The sequence below is a fragment of the Orcinus orca genome, chromosome 7 (genome assembly GCF_937001465.1).
Source record: "Orcinus orca chromosome 7, mOrcOrc1.1, whole genome shotgun sequence".
In the NCBI taxonomy this organism is placed as follows: domain Eukaryota; kingdom Metazoa; phylum Chordata; class Mammalia; order Artiodactyla; family Delphinidae; genus Orcinus; species Orcinus orca.
This window is the reverse complement of record NC_064565.1, coordinates 40480149-40498008: the sequence shown is the minus strand read 5'-3', so window position 1 is coordinate 40498008 and position 17860 is coordinate 40480149. Positions and strand designations below refer to the sequence as shown.

The 17860-nt window shown below is 33.7% G+C and overlaps 1 long non-coding RNA gene across 2 annotated transcripts in view; it reads right to left on the bottom strand.

Moving 5' to 3' along the window:
- Positions 1–17860, bottom strand: part of LOC125965040 (uncharacterized) — a 126265-nt gene that overhangs the window by 53229 nt on the left and 55176 nt on the right. For both annotated transcript variants that reach the window (XR_007478504.1, XR_007478505.1), the window contains exon 2: positions 17167–17294. This is a non-coding gene — a long non-coding RNA (uncharacterized LOC125965040). The remainder of the gene's footprint in view (positions 1–17166; positions 17295–17860) is intronic.

The following is a 17860-nucleotide window of genomic DNA, read 5'->3' as shown; positions in this document are numbered from 1 at the left end:
GTCTATATAATTTAAAATATATTTATTATGAAAAAGAATATGCCAGAATTCAAGGGAATTAAAGCACTTAATTTTCAGTAAGTTGAGCATTACTTAAAATAATGCTATAATATTCACGTATATAATCATATAGGGAAAATATTAATATTTATCAAAACAAGTCATTAACAAATTGGAATATTTGGTTAATTCAGTGAATTTTGAACACTGATCCCTTGGTGAAGTAGTTTACAAGAAATTGATACTTAGCAAAACAGTCATTAAGTATATTGATTAGCTACAATTCTGGATATTTGCTTTGCCCTTAGTTGTTTTTTTAGTTTAGTTTAGTTTAGTTTTGTATTGTTTTGTGGTACGCGGGCCTCTCACCGCTGTGGCCTCTCCCGTTGTGGAGCACAGGCTCCGGACGCGCAGGCCCAGCAGCCATGACCCATGGGCCCAGCTGCTCCACGGCACGTGGGATCCTCCTGGACCGGGGCACAAACCCGCGTCCCCCGCATCGGCAGGCAGACTCTCAACCACTGCGCTGCCAGGGAAGCCCTTGCCCTTAGTTTTATAATTAATATTGTGGAAGTCTCATGGTGAAATGCCATTTCTTATTAATGAACTTGCATTTGGCACTTGGGAATTTTAGAAATAAATGCAACTGCTAAAAGTTCATAGCATATTGCAAATAGTTATTGTTTCCAATATTATAGAAGTTAACTGTATTAATTCATAACTACAACTTAAACTTTATATATTTAAATTTTTTTTTTAATTCTAAATTTGAACTATACATGGGTCCATTACCCATTCAACAACTCATTTGAGCCTACAACTCTACCACAAAGCAATAGCTATGAATTATTCTTAGGTTAAAAATGAGAAAATTGATATTAGTAAGTTTGAACGATTTGCCCAAAGCTCTTATAGTTAGTGGCAGAAGTGGAATTTCAACCTGCATCCTCTGCATCTATGTCTAGCTCTCTGGAGAATTTCTCATGATTCATGTGCCTTTACATTATTTATTCTAAGTAACAATATTACACTAAAACATTTGCTATAATTTATTTTAATCAAGAATTTTAAATTTTACTTATTGTGGAAGCATTATGCTTATACAAATTCTATAAAACTTATGCATATAAATAATAATAAACTCATATGTCCTCATAACAGAATAAAATTATATATACTCTTCTATTGCATTCCTTTAACGTCCCCTAACCAATATCCTGACTTTGAGTTAATAATTCTTATTTTTAAATTATATTTTACCATTTGTTTAGTGTTACTATTTTCCAAGTTTATATGAATATATTCATACTGTATTCTTCTATAAGGCTTTTTATGTAAGTGTAAGCTTTTGAGATTTACCCATGTTAATAACTGTGGCTTATTCCTTTTCACTGCTATATAGTTTTCTTTGAAATACCATATTTTGTGTTTATATTTTTTTACTGTAAATATATACTCAGTTGTTTCTGGTTTGGGATTTAAAAATAATTATCTGTTTGCTTGCTTGTTTTTCTACTATGAACTGTGAAGATTCTTATCCATGTGGTGGGGTATACACGTATAAGAGTTTCTCTAAAATTTCTAGAGTGACATTTGGAGAATATGCTCAGAGTTCTTATAAAGATCATAGAAAATAACACCAGCATTTATGAATGTGACTAAATGAATCCTTATATTAGGTATATATGAACAGGAACTAGATGAGAAGAAGAAGCATTACTGTTTGAACAAATATTTCATTTGAGTTTTCTGCACTCATCAGTGATAACTGACAATAACAACTAAGAATGAATGTGACAGTAATATAGAGATAGTGTGTATACATTAATGCATGTGTGCAAGTCTTTTTTTACTAGTATTTATGCTTCTTCATCTTTTCTTCATGAAGAAGGCCCTTCTGTGATTTCTTGTAATTTTTCCAGCATCCTGAAATCACTGAAAATAAAACCTACATTCCAAATTTTACTTTTAATAACAAAAATGTGAGCAAACTTCTTTCCCACTAACAAATGTATATTTTTAGTTAATTTTTTAAAAATGGAATGAATAGGGAACTATTCTGCCAAGGCCATTAAAAATTGAAGCTTGTGGCTATTTCTGTCATGGAAGAGTAATGACCAGTATAAACGCATCCCACTTGAGAAATGAATAATTTTCAAATTTCATTTTATTTCCAATGGAATCTCTGGTCCATCAATACATACTTACATGTTTCTTGGTTCACATAATTTCTATAATTGAAAGAAAGAGATCCAAATATATATTCTGTTTGCAGAATTATCTTCTACCATGGTGGGTTTTTGTACTGTAATGTTCTAGTACCAAGAGCACTTTTCAACAGATTGGTCTGTGAAATAAATCATAAACACACATACAATGGTCCCAAACAAAATAATGCAGCAAACTCATGACAGCTGGCCGTCTGGATGCTATCAAAATCCCAAATGTATGCTATGAGATGTCCAAAGGCAGTGAAAATCCCATGAAGTAGAAAAATTATGAATTACTACAAATATATGCTATCTAGGGGCTTCCCTGATGGTCCAGTGGTTAAGAATCCACCTTCCAATGCAGGGGACGTGGGTTCAATCCCTGGTCGGGGAACTAAGATCCTACATGCCGTGGGACAACTAAGCCTGCACGCCACAACTACTGAGCCTGCATGCTCTAGAGCCCGTGTGCTACAACTTGAGAGCTCGCGTGCCACAACGAAAGATCCTGTGTGCCATAACTAAGACCCAATGCAGCCAAATAAATAAATATTAAAATATATATATGTTATCTGTAATACTTCTTTACAAAAAGATATTTCAATATTTATGCATACTGATTATTTTAGGAGTACAAACATGACAAGAATAATTGTCTTTGCTATCTTAACAGTCTATTGAAGACTCTAGTGGAACAATACTTTATCTGCCTTTCTGGCCAGAGAAAGGTAATTTATAACATAAATAATTCATGCCATCTTATGGGCATATTTTAGTAATTATTATATATAGGGAATTGTGTATGAGATCTAATTCTTAATTTCAAGGAACTTAAAACGAGGTGTGAAAATGATTCATGTACACATAAAACACATTAAAATATAACAAATAATGAACCTAATAGATCAAATATATCCCTCTGAAGTGATTTCTTTAAAAACCTGAAATACAGAAAACAAACTCGGACTTGAATTGAAATATTGAAAATTCTCATCATTGTAGATTTCACACCCTTATAATAGGTTTATGTTTCAAAAACCCCAGGTGGAAAGATAGATTTTCCAGAGTAAGCTCCCCAAACAGTATACAGATTACTTATTGCCAGAGATAATTATAATTCTTCCTTTCCTCTATCAGGACTATTCCTGGTCAGAGGGTAAGATTTGGAAAACTTAGAGAAGAATACCTTTAGGGAGGTAAAAGACCTCAGGTTTTGCACATAGAAGTAGGAAGGCCATTAAAATCTGCTGGGAGTCAATATTTGTCTTATAGTTAAACTATGCTACTGACTTTTTGGAGTAGGTAAATAATCAGCTCACTCTTCCCTGAACATCTCCAATCTAAAGGAATGGGGTAGTTTGGTGGAATAAGAATTGGATTAGGAGGCAAAAGACAATCATTTTGTTCATTTAATTAGTACTCATGACTGGCTCTTTGACGTGTATCTTAGTTGCTTTGTCAGTTAAATTGGAATTAAAATATCTATCCACGATGGTAGCTATGAATATTAAGGAAAGTTCTGTGAATACAAATGCCTTATATAATGCCTAAAACAAAATGTGTACCCAGTAACTATTAAAAAATATATACTGATCATGTATGAAGACTCTTTAATAAACAGGTATTCCTTTTGACCTAGAAAGTCTGCTTCTAGGGATATTTTCTAAGAACATAATCCTAAAAGAAGAAAAAAGTTTACTTGAAAATATGTTTATTGAAGACATACTTCTGTTAACAAAAATACTGGAAACAACCACAAGACCCCAAAAGAGAGAAATTATAAACTTCAGTTGATATATTATATAATCTTTTTTTTTTTTTTTTTTTTTTTGTGGGCCTCTCACTGTTGTGGCCTCTCCCGTTGCGGAGCACAGGCTCCGGACGCGCAGGCTCAGCGGCCACGGCTCATGGGCCCAGCTGCTCCACGGCATGTGGTATCTTCCCGGACTGGGGCACGAACCCGTGTCCCCTGCATCGGCAGGCGGACTCTCAACCACTGCGCCACCAGGGAAGCCCGATATATTATATAATCTTTAAAAATGATCTTTACCAAAAAAAAACTTTACAAAGTACTTATTCTACTATAATATTATATTATTATGCTATGACATATTAAGAAATACCAGAATCAAAAGCTGGATATATAATATGACCATAAATACATGAACCAAATAGAGAGTATGCATTGAAAACAACAACAACAACACTGGGGATTGGGGATTGGGGATGAATACCTCAAATTGTAGTAGGAATTGGTTTTGTGTGAGAAGGTTATGGATAATTTTAATTTTTCTTATACTTGGCTGTACTTTCCACATGCCCTATTCCAATTATTAATTACTTCCGTAATGAAATAAGAAGTGTTGGTATGTGTTTTATCTTCCCAACAAACTAAGTTTCTTGAGGGCAAGAATTGTGTGATTTACCCTTTGAATCATAAAGTACCATCAGGCCTAAATTAAGTGCTTACTAAAAATTTTCCAAGTGGCCAGTGACTGACAGCTTTTTCCCTCTTAATTTCAGTTCCTTCTAGGACATCAAAAGGGAAAAAAATGTGACTCAATCTGTTTTGTTTCTAAATCACATCCAAAAGATTCCATACACATACCAAATTATGAGGCTAAAAACTAGGCTGTTATAAACTGTTTTGAAAGGGAAATATTATAAAAGAGTCAGTTTGCTAAAGTTGTGTGAGTAATGCAGCATGTGCAAGATTTGGCATCAACTCATACTCTGATAGAACCAGACTCCCAAAAGCAAACCACTTCTTGTCTTTTCCTCTCTTAAGGGAAGAAATATTATCTGCTTTTACTGAGGAACTAAAAGATGAGGTGAAAAAGAGTTGGTGGAGTATTTCTACTGAAAACCCTGTCCAACACTATGGGTGATAGTAATAAATGGTCTCAGAGCCTCCTATACTGTGTCCCATCTGTTAAAATGGCACCATGCCTAACTGCCAGATGGTGTACTGGCTTCACAGGGATGGAGGCGCCAAAAAGATGGCTTTAGAAGACATTGTTAATGCCACCCCCCTAAGTCCCCTGCCTCAGTTACAACTCACCTGTGTTGGTGCTCCTGTCACACCTCACACTGCTTTCATAGTTTCTAGAAATAAGTGGTTCCAAACACTTACTATGTCACTTCCTTGAGCTGCCTACTGGTTCCTGATCTTACAAAAGTTGAAAAAGAATACTAAAGTAGGGGTAAAAAAGGCTGAGAGTATCCAAACACTTGAAGTTGCCAACATCCACAGCAAGTGCCCGAGGGCCATTATAATCATATGATGTGTCAAACTCCATTATGTAAGGGTGGAATGTGTAGGCACCGCTTATTAAATTTAACCAGTCTCAATGAGAAGAGAGCAGCTCTGCTGCACGGGAGGACCAGTTTATAAAGTACAGTCACCCGAAAGAAAAAAAGTAGTTCTAGTGACTCAAAAAACAAAACAAAAACACAATTTTTCTCAATGGAAGTCAATGGAAGAAAAGATTATTTCAAAATGTATTTATTAATGGCTTAAATATTCCTCAAAACTGTTGTGTTAAGTACACAAGAAGAACCATAGATTCTGTCAGCAGGTAATTTTCAAAAAAAATTAAAGGTAAGTCTTTTACATTACAGATGTATCACTGAGTGTTAATTCATTAATTATGTGACCAGTAGGATGACAAAGTTAGTTCAGAGAGCACTTGAGAAACTAGTTATATAGGCATTTAAAAACATGAGCATTAATTGTCTAGGTAAGACACAAAGTTTGTTCAGGTCCAACAGGGATAAGAAGACAACTTTCAGGGTGATCTTTTATATAGGAAAAAAATCTCCAAGCAACATGTAGCTTCAGAGCTATATTCTCCAGGAAAAGCAAATAATCCAAGGGTGGACTGTTGACAAAATGTCCCAGTATGTCACTGAAAAAAATATGCTGTTCTCTTTTTTGTCTTATTTCTAAGATTAGGATAATTTTTCTTAATTCCAATGGATACATCAGAATAGAATCTTTTTGGGAGGGAAGCAGTTCTGGAAAATCATGAGAATTTTATTCAGCTACAGTAGAGATGGGGTGGGTTACCATTAACCTGGGTTGCAATCAGTTTCCTTATAGGCAGTTAATCTCTCTCTCATTTTTTTTTTTTTCTGGTGGTATTCTGTCCCATGACATCCACAATCACCAAGGAGATCATGTGTATTTCATTCTGAATCCGTTTACCCCAGGATCTTTAATGACTTATTCTTATTGCAAATGTTTAGCTAGCCTCATCATACATAGTATACCAAGCTAGTATAAGCATTTTCTTATGTAAAGAAACAAAATATTTCCACATAAAATAAAATAGGTATTTGCTGATTGCATCCAGAGCATACATTCCTCTTTTTCTGTCATCTGCTCCACTAACTACTCCCCTCTAAGATCAAATGGGTTTGGAAGGGATCTTAAGTACTACATGGGATTCAGGTCTATATAAATCTGCCCTCCACATCTTGAACATGTGTGTGTGTGTTCCTGTGTGTTTGTACATATATGTGTTCACACATATATGAATGTATACATATGTACACACATATATACAAAAATACATATATACATACATAATTGTATATGTGTATATATGTAGTCATGTACTTATTTAGATAGCAATTCTAAGATTCTGGCTTTTCACGTTTATATGAGTTAAATCATTCATTCATTCCATAATTCCATCAGGTGCTATTTTCTCAGTTAAGTGATATTCTTTCCATACAGACATTGGGCTTGATGCTGGGCATATAACTTTGAAAATAAATGAAGACAGTAAGCCTCTTTCTTGGAGCTTAAAGTCTTGAAAAACTTAAATTGAAAGCCAAATTTATCATCTATCATCTGTCTATCTACCTATCAATCTATTATCTATCTATGAATAATGTGAAAATGAAATACAGGGTGCTATGAGAATGCAAATCAGGGAAAATAAACTACTCAAAACCAAAATAGTAATTTTCCCTGAAGCAATCACAAGAAAGCTAAGAAATGACAAATAAATAAAGTTTATCCAGGATCTCATGGGCCATGTTTGAAATAACATTGGAAATAATTAGATATAGTTTTTATATCAGAAAGCCAAAGGCTCTGTCTTCCATTGCGTTCAAGAGGACAGTGATCCCTGTGTATCTTGGCTTTCTGCAGTGAATGATGGAAAACCCAACTCAAAATTGTTTAAGAAAAAGAGGAATTTATTGCCTCATATAATGGAACAGTGGTTTCAGATATTGCTTATTCTAGGGTTCAAATAATTTTTCTCTCTCTCAATTTTTAGGTATTGCCTGTTTGGTATTGGCTCCATTATCTAAGCCCACATGATTACAAGATAGTAGCTTATAGCCCCTGAGGTAGTATTCTTCCAGGTTTGAATCCAGCAAAAATGACCATTCCCCATCATAAGATCTGAGATTCAAATTAGACCAGCTCAGGTCACTTCCAATCCCTGAAATAGTATCACAAAACACTAGAAAATAAAAAACAATATTTATGCCCAACCACAAATCTATAATATTAATTATTAATATGATTACTTTTTATGGGTGCATACTCTTTGATTGCTTCTCCAATATGACAATTCTGTAATATTTTCTACAGAGAATATAGAAAGCTAATTCAATGGTTTCTCTAGCACAGTTGATAACATTTTTATTATTGATAGATTAAAAATGTATCTTGGTTATATGATTTATTAGTAATATTATGTTATTTTTTACAGTTGTTGTCAAATATGTGAAAAACTCTTGAGGCTGTGCCTACCTTACTCACAACGAGCAATTAGTCCTTATTACTAGTTCCAAAATCCCATCCTGATAGCTTTCTGGGGCTACTTTTGGTACCTCTGTTTTAACCTGTGTTTCTCTAAATACAGAGGCTGAGCCAAAGTCTTGTATGTAGGTTCTTAAGGTAGGAAATGATCTTAGAGGGCAAGAGTATGAGAAAAGAATAGTGAAAGGAAAGGACAGTAAGCCAATTGTATTGGACAGCACTGCAAGGGGCCAATCACACCCTTGGGAAGCATAATTAGATAAATCTCTGAATTATCTTTTGAGAGAAGAAAGGGGAACATATTTACACTGTGGATTCCATCTTCAACTAGTCAAGGGTGACATTTGGGCATTAACATCTCATTGCACATGCTTGAGTGCCAGGTGAATCCCCAAAGGTATCCCACACATCACTATGTTAGAGAAGCTCTGGGGTGGAAAGTGATAGGTAAGTACACTGTGTAGGTCCAAGAGAGGTTTTGTCAGGTTATGCCTGTGCAAAACTGGTCAAAACAAATGCAGAACAGGTTGGAGCAACAATGGCTGAAGTCAAAGTAAGGCTGAGAGGATTTGAAGAGAAACACACACACCCTATTTTCCTTTGTGGGAAAAATACTTAGCCTAGAGTTCATAAAATCACTAATTTTGGAATATTAAAAGGCAGGCAATGTGCATAGGTATTTATATTTAAATATATATCATATTTCAAGAATATTTTTCATCTGTGAAAAGTAATCATAATGAAATAAAATGTTTTTTTTCCCATCTCTCTTGGACACATTTTCTGTATTATTGCTCCTTGTCACGTATGAGGAAAGTAAGGTCCTATCTTACCCCACATAATACCATCTTAAATAAATAAAATAATAAAAACACAAATAAAGCTTTTCAAGGAAAAAAATTTAATTCTGAATAGAATCTAGCCAACTATTTCCATGCCTATATTTTTATGGGTCTTCTTACAGCAGTATTCCATTGAAAATTCCAGTTCTCTAAACTGTAAATTTTCATATAATACTCGAAATACTTCTCTTTTGTGCATGCTTCTAAGTCTTCTAAATTTAAAATAAAGAAAATGCAATCATCCCCACTGGGTTAAAGATTTTTCTTAGATCTAAATGGACAATAAATTCCTAGTTGGAGAAGGTGACTTCCTGTCCTTGACTTATTTCTCAGCTGTTATAATCATTTGTAAAACAGATTAAGAAACACCTTTGACATTCTCCTGGGGTTTTGAAATTGCTATGTAGCTATTCATCCTCCACACAGAAATCAAATGAATGAATTACTAGCATTTAACAAAAAATGAAATCTTCATGTGAAAAAAGCTGGGAAATAGTTGGAGAGAGCAGCAGACTGTAATCTAGTTAGTAAATAATAATGCAAACCACACTGCAATGGAAGTGAGAAGGAGAACAAATAGGTTGGCCTGATGAGATTTCACAAAACTTTTGGCACTGAACAACTGGGAAAATTTCCTTGCCTATTCATATCATTCATATCAGCTAAAACATTTGCTATTAAGAAAAGCATGGATAAAATGGAAACTTTCTGTAGAGAGTTCAAATAGGTTTATTTGTTATGCAATTTTTTGCTTCACCTGGCATAAAAGCATTAATTATTTCAGGACACCAGGGAACCAGGTAAATTTACCAAATTTACCTTTGTAAGTTTTTATGTACAAAATAAGTAGGAAACTTAGCACTTCTTAAAAGCCACAGATATTTTTCTCAATCTATCCAGGAATATAAATTAATACATTTGTTCTTTCAAAACTATTTTAATTGCACAATTAATTTATGATAATTTGGAAAATTGGGAAAAAGATATGAGAAAAAAAATACTATTTGCCTATAACCTTAACACTCAGGGAGAATCACTCAACATTTGATAGTCTTCCAAACAGCCTTAATGCCTATACATGAGCGCACACACACACACACACACATACACAACACACACACACACATATACATGAAAATAGATCACATTACAGCTGCTGTTCTATACTTTGCCTATATGCTCCAAAAATCCTTTTATATCAGTAAACAACAGCCTTCTGTATCAGTACACATTTACTATGTGTATATACTATGTATACAACATATACACATATACACACAAACATACACCTACATATGTGTGTATACTATTTTCAAATTTATAAGTTAAAAACTAGAAATCTACACTAACATTTCGGAATAAAAAACAGTGATCTTGTTTTTGAAATAAAAATGATTCATTCTCATTAAAAAAATTCTTTCTAAGCAAAATTGAAAAGGACCAAAGAAAAAAAAGATTAATCCCATGACCTGAAAATAACCATTATTAACTTTGGAAAATCAAACCAAATATTTTTTAGGAATATATTCAAATAGAAGAATAGTTGAATAAATGTATATACAGAAGCAACTTTACAAAATGAGGTAATAAAATAAATATTATTTTAAATAAATGTATTTTCCTTAATTTTCCTAGAATTTAAAAGCAAAAAAAAGAGCAGGTAACACTGAAGGAAATGTTGACACTTTTGAAAAATACTTTTCCACTGCAGTAGGTACTAGTTCCTAAAATATCTCTAAAATTTATAACAGCAGACTAGGTGATACAGAATGCATAAGTGATCTGGAAGATAGAATAATGGAAATCACCCAATCAGAAGAGCAAAAAGAAAAACAAATTTTAAAATAGGAGAACATCTTAAGGGATCTCTGGGACAACATCAAGCATACCAACATTCGCATTACAGAAGTCCCAGAAGAAGAGACAGAGAAGAGGGTCAAAGATGTATTTGATAACATTTTGGCTGAAAACTTCCCAAACCTGAAGAAGGAAACAGATATCCAGGTTCAGGAAGAACAGAAGGTCCCAAACAAGAAACCAAACAGACCCACACTAAGACATATTAAAATTAAAATGGCAAAAGTTAAAGATATGGAGAGAATTCTAAAGGCAGCAAGAGAAAAACAAAGAGTTACATACAAGGGAACCCCCATAAGGCTATCAGCTAATTTCTCTGCAGAAACTTTGCAGGCCAGAAGGGAGTGTCACGATACATTCAAATTGCTGAAAGGGGTAAATGTGCAACCTAGGATACTCTACTCAGCAAGATTGTCATTTAGAATAGAAAGAGAGATAAAAGAACTTCACAAACAAGCAAAGCTAAAAGAGTTCAGCAATACTAAACCTACCCTAAAAGGAATGTTAAAGCGTCTTGTCTAAGTGGAAAAGAAAAGGCTGTAACAAGAAGAATCTATAGGAAAGAAAAAATCCAGCAGTAAAGGCAAATATTTAGTAAAGGCTGAGGATCAACCACTTAAATAAGCCAGTATGAAGATTAAAGGACAAAAAAAATTATAAAATCAGCTATAACTACAATAATCAGTAAAGGCATAAACATGAAGATGTAAAATATGACATCAAAACACAAAAAGTGGGGAAGAGGAGTAAAAAATGTAGATTCTTTTACAATGTGTTTGCACTCAAATGACTACTGTTTAAAACAAGTAAATATAGTTATAGGTCAACATATATAAATCCCATGGTAACCACAAATCAAAAACCTATATTAAATGCACAAAAACTGGAAGGAATGGGACACAAGCATACCACTAAAGAAGATCATCAAACCACAAGGGAAGAAACTGAAAGAAGAAAATAACAAAGAACTATGAAAACAATTGGAAAACAAGTAACAAAATGACAATATGTAAATACCTATCGATAATCACTTTAAATGTCAATGGACCAAAAACTCCAATCAAAGGACATACGGTGCCTGATGGGATAAAAACACAAGACCCATCTATTAGCTGCTTACAAGAGACTCACTTCAGAGCTAAAGACACACACAGACTGAAAGTGAGGGGATGAAAAAAGATATTTCATGCAAATGGAAATGACAAAAAAGTGGGGGTAGTAACACTCATATCAGACAAAATAAACTTTAAAACAAAGTCTATAACAAAAGAAAAGAAAAGAAGATGTATTACAGAATGATAAAGGGATCAATACAAGACGAGGATATTATACTCGTTAACAAATATGCACCCAATACAGGAACACCTAATATATAAAGCAAATATTAACAGACAATAATACTATAATAATAGGGGATTTTAACACCCATTACATCAAAGAACAGTTCATCCAGAGAGAAAATAAATAAGGGAACAGTGGTCTTAAATGACACAATAGACCAGTTGGACTTGATAGATATCTACAGTACATTCCATCCAAAAACAGCAAAACACACATTCTTTTCAAGTGCACATGGAACTTTCTCCAGGAGAGATCACATGCTAGGCCACAAAACAAGTCTCAGCAAATTTAAGAAGACAGAAATTATATCAAGCACTTTCTCTGACCACAACGGTATGAATCTAGAAATCAATTACAAGAAGTAAAATGGAAAAGCACAAACATATGGAGACTAAAAAAACAATGGGTCATTGAAGAAATAAAAGAGGAAATCAGAAAATACCTCAAGACAAATATGAAAATGTAAACACAACTTTCCCAAATCTATGGGATGTAGCAAAAGCATCTCTAAGAAGGAAGTTTATAGCAATACAGGCCTACTTCAAGAAACAAGAAAAATCTCAAATAAACCTAACCAGGCTTCCCTGGTGGTGCAGTGGATAAGAATCTGCCTGCCAAAGCAGGGGACACAGGTTTGATCCCTGGTCCAGGAAGATCCCACATGCCGCAGAGCAAGTAAGCCCATGTGCCACAACTACTGAGCCTGCACTCTAGAGCCCGTGAGCCACAGCTACTGAAGCCCACGTGCCTAGAGCCCATGCTCCGCAATAAGAGAAGCCACCGCAATGAGAAGCCCACACACCATAACGAAGAGTAGCCCCTGCTTGCCACAACTAGAGAAAGCCCACACGCAGCAAGGAAGACCCAATGCAGCCAAAATAAAAAAATAAATAAATAAATAATTTTTTTTTATAGAAACCCTAACTTACTATCTAAAGGAATTAGAAAAAGAACAAAGCCCAAAGTCAGCAGTAGGAAGGACATAATAAAGATCAGAGAGAGAATAAATAAAATAGAGACCCCAAAATCAATAGAAAAGATCAATAAAACCAAGAGATGGCTTTTTGACAAGATAAACAAAATTGATAAACGTTTAGCCAGGCTCATCAAGAAAAAAATGAAAGGACCCAAATAAACAAAATAAGAGATGATAGAGGAGAAATAACAACAGATATCACAGAGATACAAAATATCTTAAGAGAAGACTACAAACAGTTATATGTTGACAAATTAGACAACCTAGAAGAAATGGATAAATTTCTAGACACATACAACCTCCAAAGACAAAAATCAGGAAAAAATAGACAATCTGATCAGACTGATCACAAGTAGTGAGGTTGAATTTGTAATACAAAAACTCCCAGTAAACAAAAGACCAGAACCAGATGACTTCTCAAAGGAATTCTACCAAACATATAATGAAGAGCTAATACCTGTCCTTCTCAAACTATTCCAAAAAAATAAAGAGATGGAACACTCTGAAATTCATTCTGAGGCCACTATTACCCTGATACCAAAATCAGTAACAGGCCATTATCTCTGATGAATACACATGCAAAAATTCTTAACAAAGTAACAGCAAACCAAATTCATCAATATGTAAAAAGGATCATACAGCATGATCAAGTGGGATTTATTCCAGGGATGCAAGGATGGTTCAATATTTGCAAATCAATCAATGTGATATACTACATTAACAAAAGGAAGGCTAAAAATCATATGATAATCTCAACAGATGCCAAAAAAGTATTTGACAAGATTCAACATTCATTTGTAATAAAAATTCTCATCAAAGTTGGTACAGAGGGAACATATCACAACATAATAAAGGCCATTTATGACAAACCAACAGTTAACATCATACTCAACAGTGAAAAGCTGAAAATCTTTCCTCTAAAATAAGGAATAAGACAAAATGCCCATTCTCACCACTTCTATTTAACATAGTATTGGTAAGTCCTAGCCATCACAATCAGACAAGATAAAGAAAGAAGGGACATCCAAATTTGCAGGTGAGAAATAAAACTATCACTATTTGTAGATGATATGCTTCTACGTATAAAAAACCCTAAAATCATCACCAAAAACCCAGTACAACTAATAAATGAATAGAGTAAAGTTGCAGGATACAAGATTAATACACAGAAATCGGTTGCTTTTCTATACACTAAAAATGACCTAACAGAAAGAGAAAGCAAAAAAAAAAAAAACAAAAAAAAAAATTCCGTTTAAAATTGCATCAAAAACAATAAAATACCTAGGAATTAAACTTAACTAAGGAGGTGAAAGACCTATACTCTGAAAACTATAAAAAAATTGATGAAGAAATTTGAAAATGATACAAAAAAATGGAAAGATACACATGTTCTTGGATTGGAAGAATTAATATTGTTAAGATGTCCATACAACTCAAAGCAATCTACAGGGTTAATGCAATTTCTATCAAAATGCCCATGACATTTTTCACAGAACTGGAACAAATAATTCTAAAATTTATATGGGCCCATAAAAGACCCTGAATTGCCAAACCAATCTTGAGAAAAAGAGAACAAAGCTGGAAGTATCATGGTCCCTGACTTCAGACTATACTACAAAGCTACAGTAATCAAAACAGCATGGTGCTGGCACAAAAACAGACACATTGATCAATGGAACAGAATAGAGAGCCCAGAAATAAACCACAAACTTAAGGTAAATTAATCTATGACAAAGTAGGCAGAATATACAACAGAGAAAAGACAGATTTTTCAATAAGTGGTGTTGTGAAAACTGGACAGCCACGTGGAAAAGAATGAAATCAGAACTTTTTCTCACATCATATACAAAAATTAATTCAAAATGGATTGAAGACCAATAAACCATAAAACCCTTAGAAGAGAATATAGGCAGAACACTCTTTAAAATAAATTGTAGCAATATTTTTTTGGATCTATCTCCTAAGGCAAAAGAAATACAACAAAAGATGAACAACTGAGACCTAATTAAACTTAAAAGCTTTTGCATAGCAAAGAAGACCATCAACAAAATGAAAAGACAACCTACTAAATGGAAGAAAATATTTGCAAATGATATGTCCTATAAGGGGTTAATATTCAAAATTTATAAACAGCTCATACAACTCAATATATATAAAAAAAGAACAACCCAATTTTAAAAATTGGCAGAAGACCTGAATAGACATTTTTCCAAAGAAGATATACAGATGACCAACAAACACATAAAAAAATTCTCAACATCGGTAATCATCAGAGAAATGCAAATTAAAACCACAATGAGGTATCATCTCACACCTATCAGAATGGCCATCATCAATAAGTCTACAAACAGCAAATGTTGGCAAGGTTGTGGAGAAAAGGCAACCCTAGTATGCTGTTGGTGGGAATGTCAACTGGTACAGCCACTATGGAATACAGTATGAAGGTTCCTCAAAAAACTAAAAACTACCAATGATCCAGGAATTCCACTTCTGGATATATATCTGAAGAAAACAAAAACTCTAATTCAAAAAGATACACACACCTCAATGTTCATAGCAGCATAATTTATAATAGCCAATATATGGAAGCAAACTAAGTGTCCATCACAAATGAATGAATATATATTCTTTATGACATTCTGTGTTGCTTGTGTAAGCACCTGGCATTCAGAGTTTTTTATTACAGCATAACCCAGCTTATCTTGATTAATATAACACTAACCTTTAATCCACATCTTCTCCTATTCTTAATTTTAATGTATCACTTGATAGGCTGGAGTTTATCATCTTTTTTTTTCAAGAAATCTTGACAGTTATCTTATTGCAACATCAGCCATGCTTGAGAACATCAGCCAACAACAGCCATGCTTCTGTTGCCTTTATAAACTTGGTTGAGTATGTAGTTACTGGGTCAAGCTTTCTCCCATCATTTTTAGAGATTGATACCTGTCTTCTGGTTGAGTGTGAGAACATGTAAGAAGTCTGAAGACAACCTTCATTTCTTCCTCGTGCATTATTTTCTTTTTCTGCTTGGATTCCTATACAACACTTTTTTAACCATTTTGTTCAGTAATTTACAATGTTTTGAATTGTTTTTGGATGGCAGACTTGGCTTTTAAGATGTGAAAATTCCTCTCAATCTTTATTTCATGAAAGTTTTCTTATACTATAACTTGGACTATTTTTTTCTTTCCCACTAGTTTTGTTTTCATCTTCAGGATCCCATTATAATATTCCTTTTGTCCTTATTACATCTCTATCATGTTAGTAATAATCACTTTTATTTTATTCTCTTTTATTTATTTGTTACCTGTTACCAGGCCCACAGTGTCTTCAGTCGTTATTCTATTTTTGTTATTTTAAGTGTGACTTTCATATCTGGACTATTTTTATCTTACATGTTTCCACTGAATTTTTATTTTCTTCTGGGTTCTACCAGTTCATTTTACGTATTTTCTATTGTCGTATAATCTCCTCCCAGAACCTTTTCACCTGGTCTTTAAGCTCTTTTTTAAAAAGCAATCTCACACACACACACACACACACACACACACACACACACACACACACTAGAATACTATTAAGCAGTAAAAAAGAAGGAAATCCTGCCATTCGCAACAATATAGACAGACCATGAGGGCATTATGGTAAGTGAAATAAGTCAGACAGAGAAAGACATATCCTGTATGATCTCATTTACAGGTGGAATCTAAAAACAGAAACAACAAAACAATCTCGTAAAAAGAGAGATCAGATTTATGGTTACCAGATGTGGGGGTGGGGCAATTGAGTTAAAGTGGTGAAAAGATACCAACTTCCAGTTATAAGATAAATAAGTGCTGGGGATGTCACGTACAACACAATAACATTAACATGATAGCTAACACTGCTGTATGGTGTATATGAAAATTGCTAAGAGAGTAAATCCTAAGACTTCTCTTTACAAGGGAAAAAACATTTTTTAATCTATATGAGATGATGGATGTTAACTAAACTTGTGTGGTAATCATTTCACAATATACAGAAGTCAAGTCATTACGCTGTATACCTTAAACTTATACAGTCAATCATATCTCAATAAAACTGAATGAAAGAAAGGAACTAGTTCGGATAAAGTCATGAATTGAGAATATTAACAAAAGCATCAACTTTACTCACGTTTTAAATGTGAAGACTTATATGGAAATGGATAATCCTGTTCGGGTTGGTGTTTAATAAACACATATTTTAAGGCAAATGTTCCACAGAGATTGTTACTTTGTTCTCCAAAATATAATCTTTAATTCCTAAAAACAAACCAAAAAAGCAATCACATTGTCTATAATTTGTTTGAGAATATTGAGAACTATTTCTTTGAACCCTTCTTTTTCTTTGGGAAACTCCTCTATTGTTTTTGTAATGTGTATTTGCATTACCTTTCATTTATGTTTTTCCTTTTTTTAAAAAAATATTTGCTTCATTTCCTGTGGTTTCTTTAAGCTAGGAAGAATTCGCAAAAAAAAAAAAAAAGACTTATGAAGAAAGTTTCTCCTGCAGCTACCCCTCCCTTTCTCTCATGCAGCATGAACTAGGTTTCTCTGAGATGTCTCTTTGTTCTTCAACGCTTATTCTTGACTGAAAATTTTCTCATTCTATGCTATCCTCTTGGTTATTATGACTCTTTCTTTCAGGAAAACATGTAGTCCAACCCAAGACCTTAAAAGTATGTATCAGTTCTTAGCATCCTTATTAGTTTTGGTTTCTGTAGTGTCACTGACCACACAGGGTAAAAAAAATTATGATTTGGAGTTTGGCCATTTTCTTGTTTCTGTGAAGACTGAATTATGGTTTTTATTTTTTTGTTCCTTTTCTA